The sequence below is a fragment of the Hetaerina americana genome, unplaced genomic scaffold (assembly GCF_022747635.1).
Source record: "Hetaerina americana unplaced genomic scaffold, ioHetAmer1.1.p SCAF_5, whole genome shotgun sequence".
In the NCBI taxonomy this organism is placed as follows: Eukaryota; Metazoa; Arthropoda; class Insecta; order Odonata; family Calopterygidae; genus Hetaerina; species Hetaerina americana.
The window spans coordinates 62,233,381-62,241,156 of record NW_027287095.1 but is presented as its reverse complement, the minus strand read 5'-3'; the positions used below and the strand labels follow the sequence as shown (position 1 = coordinate 62,241,156).

The 7,776-nt window shown below is 40.1% G+C and overlaps 1 non-coding gene across 1 annotated transcript; it reads left to right on the top strand.

Annotated features, from left to right (window-relative positions):
- Positions 1 to 1,153: 1,153 nt before the first annotated feature.
- TRNAR-CCU (transfer RNA arginine (anticodon CCU)) lies at positions 1,154 to 1,226 on the top strand. The gene has a single exon. It is a non-coding gene; the product is annotated as a tRNA-Arg (tRNA).
- Positions 1,227 to 7,776: the final 6,550 nt, after the last annotated feature.

Below are 7,776 nucleotides of genomic sequence, written 5' to 3'. Positions count from 1 at the left end.
TAGAGATATGGCACACTTTTTATTGATGCACGTGAACTGCTAAATAACGAAAATTCAGAGGGAAGGAAGAAAAATCAAACATTTTTAAGTTTATTTTTGAAATAGCATTACTCTAAAAAGACAATTCTAGTCAGCCATAAATCCAAATAAACAGAGTTATGGGAGACGTAAGACCTAGGATCTGATATTGAAATTAGATGAAGGATGTCATTAGGATGGTAGATAGTTCTCAAGAAAAATAACACACCTGTACATACTATATACCAATACGAGCAACTATAGAGATTACCCAAATTACTAGGACCATCATTAGTCCTTGCTCAAATAGGCTAAAAGCCATTTGAAATCTTTAGTTGGGATGGGTAATCTAGCAATAACTTGCCACAAATTAAGAAATCTCTAATATTTTGAAAAAGTAAGCACAATCAAGGCAAAATAGTACAATAATGTAGAAGTCAACTAAGTCATCTACTAAATAATGAACTCATGGAGCATACCATCGAATTTCTTTGTTTTTATTTTTTACAGGGCTTGTAAAATAGCATACCAAGTGAGGATTAAGGGAGACAGACTCAGGCCTGCCAGTTCTAATGGCTTGAGAACTCAATAACCCCGAAGAGTCTCATAATTACTTTCTATCTCCAGAAATAAATATTGAGTCCTAATTGTTTCCTTAAAGATTGCTTTGTTTGTGACTACGAATATTCTGTATATTTTGTTGTGTTTTTTCGAGGATTAGCTCTCAAACTAAAATTCAGGAGGCATAAATTTCAGCCATTGACAGATGCCTCAATAAAGTTAGAATCAGGGATTATCATTTATTATCACCCTGATCATTCAGAAAGCTAGGAATCCTTGGTGTAAAAAAGCAATAAATTGTGATTTTGAATGCATATTAATGAAACAAAGATTTTCTGGTTATACTAGTATATAAGTATGAACTCTAAGCCGCCTCACCGAGGAACAGACACGGTACGGACTACCTTCCATCCTATGGAAGCTACCCTTTGACCTATTTGGCATCGGTGTTCACATCAGGAGCAATCATCATTGCTCACGCCAGCACAGCATTAAAAGGTTATAGAAACATGAAAGCCCGTTGTTTATGTTATATGCCATGGGTAGGTACATGCTTGTTTATTTCGCAGAATAAGCCCCTGTGGCCTAATGGATAAGGCATCGGTCTCCTAAACCGGGGATTGGGGGTTCGAGTCCCCCCAGGGGTAATTTTTTTTCACTTGTCGCAAGTCTTTTATATCCTTGTAATAAGTATGAATATTTATTATAATCCTCAATATTCTTTCCTTTGGTAATTATAGTAACCATTTTTGGGATTAGTTAAAATGGCGTCACTTAGGCCGTACTGTGTTCTTACTCTTGTAAAACACGACTCCAAGTGCGAAAGTCGTTAGTTGCGATATTTGCTCAAGTTTGTATCACCATAAATGCTTCAGATTAAGAGATATCACATTAAAAGCTCCCTCTGACCGCCACGATATTTACTGGAAGTGTTCTCTATGCCGCGCATATAAGCCCAATATTTACAATATGGCGGCCGATATTGAGAATTTGAAAATGGAGTTACGGGCTCTCCAATCTACCGGATCTACTAAAAATACTACCTTGCAGCCAATTGCAAAGAAAGCTGTAACGTTTTCTACCATAATGAAGTCTGAAGACAAATAACAATTGGGCCTCAATAGTGATAACTCAGATTTTTGCACCAAAAATGTAAATATAGTACACGATTTCACTCCACGAGTTCCAAATCCACCGTTAGTGACGAGGAAGGTTGTCAAATGGTGAATTATAAGAGAAACAAAAGCAAACGAAATACGGTATTTGGAAGTTGTAAGCAGCCTACTATTGCGGGTAACTTTGTGGGAGTTCCTCCTAGGACTCTCTTCTACGTTGGCCGTGTCCAATCCAATGCAACGCCTGATGGCATCGTGAAGCATCTGTCCGGAATATTCCCCGGGAGTGATTTCAAATGTAAAAGTTTGAGAGTTGGGGAAATATATAGTTCTTTTAAACTCAGTGTGCCAATTAACCTTAAAGAGTATCTTCTTAAAGATGATATTTGGCCAGTTGAAGGGAAATTTTACCCCACCAAACCGCGGAAACCGACTCCTACTCCTGAAGAGACATAGAATATTCCAGAAGATTCAGCTGCGGTAGTAAATCGGGAGAACTCCGAGTTGAAAAACTGTGATGCGCCGGTAACCACCTCAGCAACAAGGGCCCACAACGACAACACTACGGGAAAGTGTTCATTCAGATTCAAAACCCAGATGAACAGCCCTAAAAGGGACAATAATTATCCTACTCAACAACATGAACTGAAATGGGTAGAGGCGTAAATTAAGTTAGGCGACTGGAAATTCTGTTTATGTCGAAGTGACATTGCTTGCCTGCCTTGGATATTTTATAAATGCTAAAACCAAGCACCAAACTAGTAATGCTGAAAATGATTGATGACTGGATGCTGTGCCGTATCGCATTATTACTGTATTGATGACCGATTTTGAAAATATTTTCATTGATGGAATTGGATATGTAAATGAAAACACCAATTCAATCGAATAGATTCGCGCTGCGGATTAGTCAAATTGCAATCGGCGCTTAAATGTTCGTGGAGTCCAAGGACTATGCGGATGAGACCAGGATGGAAATCACTCAGTACTTTAAACGAAACGCCGGTGAAAGTTAAAAGTTTGCGACTTATCATCGGCAAGACATCTATAATTGCATATTGGATTGATGGCAATCGTGATGACGCTGAGAAGTGAATGGAGAAATAATATCGTTTGGATGTGGATAGCTTAAATACGGCGATTTTAGGCAGCGAGTTACAAAAATCGAAACGAAAACGAGTTAGGTGGTTGGAATCAATAACACAATGGTTTAGGAATGAATGGAAGGATGATTTTTGATGGGCTCATTCGTAGTAGCAACTATACGAGGAAGGAGATGAGTCACAGAACCTTGTTTGACGAACATTAATCTCATTCAGAGCAGTATTATGGGAGAATTTTATAACCATAATAACTTTCGCAGGTTGATCAGGTAGATCAAAGACTGGTTAAAGGATGGTTGAAGAAGAGGGCAAACGATTAATCAAGTGATGGCTCATTAAGATTCAGTGAGAGAAGAGAAGAAGTCAAAGAAGTCATGAGAAAAATAACGGAAAGGAACGAACGATACGGAAAAAAGAAAAAGTTGACGTTTCACAAAATACAAACTATTCGCGACCGCTTTCGATACATATAGTAGAAAGAATATAAAGGGGAAGAGATGAATGAATACCGAAGTTTTAAATAATTTGAAGTAAGTAACAAGCCCGAGGAAGTACATAAAAATGGTGTACATATAGATAAGCATTTTCCTGTGCATTCTACGTTTTCCCGAAAAATTCTGAAACCATAAAAACCACGCAGGATGTATTTAGCTAGGAGACTTACCAAGATTTGGCCCAGGCATACGTTGCCAATAGAACTCCTCTCACTGCCGAATTCCAAACGATAGACCTCTGGCTTCGGAAGGTATGGTTCTCTCTGGTCCTGAATGACATACGAAATAATGAAATAAATTTACAAGTTACGTCCACAAACAGGAACTATATCATAGTATTGACGCAAACAATTCTTCACTATTACCTTTTCAAGAGCAAAAACCACGCGAAGGCCGAAAAACAAGGCGAGGAACGTACATTTTCGACTTGAATGGATTTGAAAAGAACTGAACGTCAAATTTTCCTCAGAACGCTGGCGGTGTTGTCAGTGCGCCCTCATTGTCGGTGCAGTAAGGTGGAAGTTGTACACTTGGATGGAATGCCATGCCCGTCGGATTTTCGTATATCTTACCTTGAACCGGGAAGAATTTAACTGCAACTAGAGTAAAATGGGTGTCGTGGTTTCGCTAGTGGGTAGAGCATCTAGCTGCTTCTTGGAATGTCTTGGGTTCATTTCCCTGGAGTGATCCCTGAGAGGAACCCCATTTAAATGCATACTGTACGATTATATGCTCAATAAAACTTCAAGGAAACCGGTATGGTAACTCAGGGAAAGTATTTGCTCCACCCCCTGAATGCGAGAAATTCACAAACCTTTAGTCATAGTTCGAGATGAGCTCTACTCTCTTCTACCAAAATCAAATAGCCATTCCATCATTACGGTGGTAGTAGGGTAAAATAATTCCTTTCTTCTTCAAGGGTTGCGCCAAACATGAAGTTGATTGGTTTAGGCTAAATTATTCTAAGGTTAGCCGATGTTAGATAAGATTTATACGCAAAATATTTAAAAAATTGAAATACGCATGCTATCAAAAGCATTATTTGGTGGTCCACCATTTAAGGTAAGTTTTTCCCGACGTATCTATGAAGATGTCATAAAGGAGATTTTCATCACCATCTAGTGGGCAGCTTCCAAATGATTATTATCGTTCGTATCAACTGGATTGCGTTGACATCATTAGAAATCATCGCCGAAGTAAACAAAAGTAATGGAGTATAGTAATGGAGATTACTTTCATTTGGTGTATTGCAATTGCCGCGCCGAGATCTTTTTTACATGGAATTTCTTGGCTGACCTTTTGATTAACTCAGAAATAAATTGACAGACCAATCCAAATTTTATGACTAATCTTCAATGAATTTAAGATTACAAAGCATTCGAGGATTCAATGAATAAGATATGGCCATTTTAAATTAACTGAAAAAATGCAGAATATTTTATTGGTCCAGACGTTGCCCAACGTTTTGTGTAAATAAGTCTAGCGTTTCATTAGCCAATTGGCATTGGAATAGTTGCAAAAACCGCGATAAAAGATTGCCACAATAAAAAGCATTGGACGTGATAGACAATTAGAACCCTGAGGGAAAAATGCAACTGAAGCGTAAATCAAGCAAAATAAGGAGAAAAGTGATTTGTACTGCAAGGCAAATAGTCAAGATAAAAGATTTACACTATGTTAAGCAAAAGACCCCTATGTATCTGGATTTATGTGATTCCGTCCACGGCTCGCTTGCGACTTCGCGCCACAACCATTTAATTCCAGCGGACAGGCGATTTATTTTTTTTCCACGCCAGGGGCTTTCAGGTCCATTCTTCATAGAACGTAACGTTCGCATTACGCCTTAACCCCCCCCCCCTCATTTAATTTTCACTCCGAGCCATCAACCCCTTCTAATGTGTTATTAGCAAACCTTTCTCTTCACTTCTAACCGGGTTACGCCCAATCGTATCTCCTCATGAAATGAATAGCGTGCGCCGCTTTTGTTTTGATATTCCGTCCCCGACCTCCGGGTCGGTATCAATCACTTGAGTGAGCCGACTGAAACGTAGTGCGAGAGAAAGAGAGGTACCTCGCCTCGGCGTTATCGGCCATGGTAGACGCCATTCAGCAGACAGAAGTCGCCGACGACGGCGGCGGCCTCTGAAAAAAAGGCAACGTCGGCAAAAACAATTGAGTTCAAGCACGCGCGCGCACGCTCTCCTAATTCGCCCAAGTCAATCTATCAACCGACTGATCAAGACTCTGTAATTAATCAGTCATTAATGGGATGAAGTAGGAACATTCTTCTCTGGAGCTCCTAGCGGAACAATATCCCGACGAAAGCGTTGAAAATATGCTTCCATCTCTTCGCTCGTTAACCAGTCGTCTCAGTTACATAATCCTTAAGATAGGTACAATTCATTGCAAACGCATGGATTTGGTATGGAAAAAAACGTTCGCGGCTTAGCAAATTAAAGGATTTGTGAGTGAGGAATGGTATGACTATAAAGCCCAGGAAAACAAAAGTAATGACATTCACAAGGAGTAAGTACGACTAAGTGGTTGGGATTATGTGGAAGTAGCAGAACAAGCCAGACATTAGTGGGGATTATTTTAGAGAAAGACAGGCACTGCCATGAAAGCACCAGCAAAAGAGGCCCTCGCATCTGCAGCTACATAATGTCTCGCATCCCCACGCAAGGGCGTGCGGAGGGGGGTTTTATGGTAGCTCACCAGCCATGCATGCAAAATTCCAATCATGACACCTCCACGCGAATATTAGTCTGATAATGCATTGGAACAAAGTCAATCAATGAAAAGAAGGTAAAAATAAGAGGGGGGGAAGAAACTCCAATGGCCGTAATAATTTGTTTCGTTTACAACACTTTAAAATTACAGCTTACAAATTAGCTGGAGGTGACCTAGCAGTAGTTGATACGGTAAAATACCTAGGTGTCACATTCACCAAAGACTTAACTTGGGGGACTCACATACGTAAAGTCTGCGGTCAAGCATATAAAAAATTGGGATTCATTAGACGCATTGTCGGCAAAAGTGACTCGAAGGTCAAGGAACGTTGTTACCACGCTCTTGTAAGGCCTCATTTAGAATACGCATGCAGCGTGTGGGATCCGAGTGAAAAAGGTCTCATTCGGGAAATTGAGAAGGTTCAACGCCGGGCAGCCCGTTTTGTAAAAAATTCCTACGATAAAACGCAAAGCGTCACCGAAATGCTCATGGATTTGGGGTGGGAATCATTGGCTGAGAGACGATTCAATGCAAGATTGAAATTATTAAATAAATTTAGATCCGCATGTTTCAGCACCGAGGTCTCGCAAATTATTCGTACTCCTACATACATTAGTCGCTTGGATCATGCATATAAAATTCGGGAAATAGATGCCAGAACTAGCCGACTCAAGGACTCCTTCTTCCCACGGACAATACGGGATAGCAACTGCAGGGTTATAGATAGCAAAAATTCCACTTGCCACCCTCAGCGTCTAAAAAATAATTAGTTGTATTTAAATGCATGCTCTTCCACTAACCTTATGTGTTTTGTTATAATAACACATTCTTCCCGAATGACCTCATTCATGTTCTGTTCATCTGTTTTTAAGTTTCCCTTTCAATCCCTCGTCCCTCTCCGCGGGGGGAAATTCCTGCTACCTGCAACGTTGGGTCGCATTCCCTGCCTTTTAAAGACTCTTTGGGGGCAGAGTGTTTCGTGGTGCATTTTCATGTGGTGTTTCAATTTCTTGCTTGTTGTGTCCTGGCTTCCGTGTTGTAGGATGTCTTTCGTGCTGCATCATGGGGTGCAGTTTTTTAGTTGTTTTGCGGTTTATGTGTTTGCATGAGTATTGGATGAAGGGATTTTTGCATGAGTGTGTGCGCTCCTGTGGGTGTAATTTTCCGTGTTGTTTTTTTTTTGCATGTGGTATTTTTCTTTTTACGGTTGGTGACCTAACACCCCCCGCCACACGCCCTTGCGGCGGCTTGCGGGGTATTATGTAGATGTAGATGTAGATGTAAAAAACGGATGTCTTCGGCAATTTTCCCTGTTTTGGTTTTCAATTGATGGTATTTGTTCGGTTCAAATGACTGGAAAGCCATGATATAGCAAGAAATAATGAGCTCTACGGCCTCTCAGTTAAAATAAGAGGGGGGGGGGGGAAGAAACTCCAATGGCGGTAATAATTATGAAATGAATAATATTAATGAATTATTACAACCATTGGAGTTTCTTCCCCCCTCCTCTTATTTTAACTGGGAGGTCGTAGAGCTCATTATTTCTTGCGAAAGAAAGTACTTACATGCAACAATATTCAACAACAGAATACGTATATTCAAATCAAGCGGGAGAAGTGTTCAAAAGATGGGTCCCTTAAATAAAAAAACACGCAAGATGTCGACAAAATAAACACACTGCCAATGCTAATTATCTTCTAGCCGATTGCTTTCATACCAATTCTGATCTCTGATGGTACGAGGGAAAAACCACCA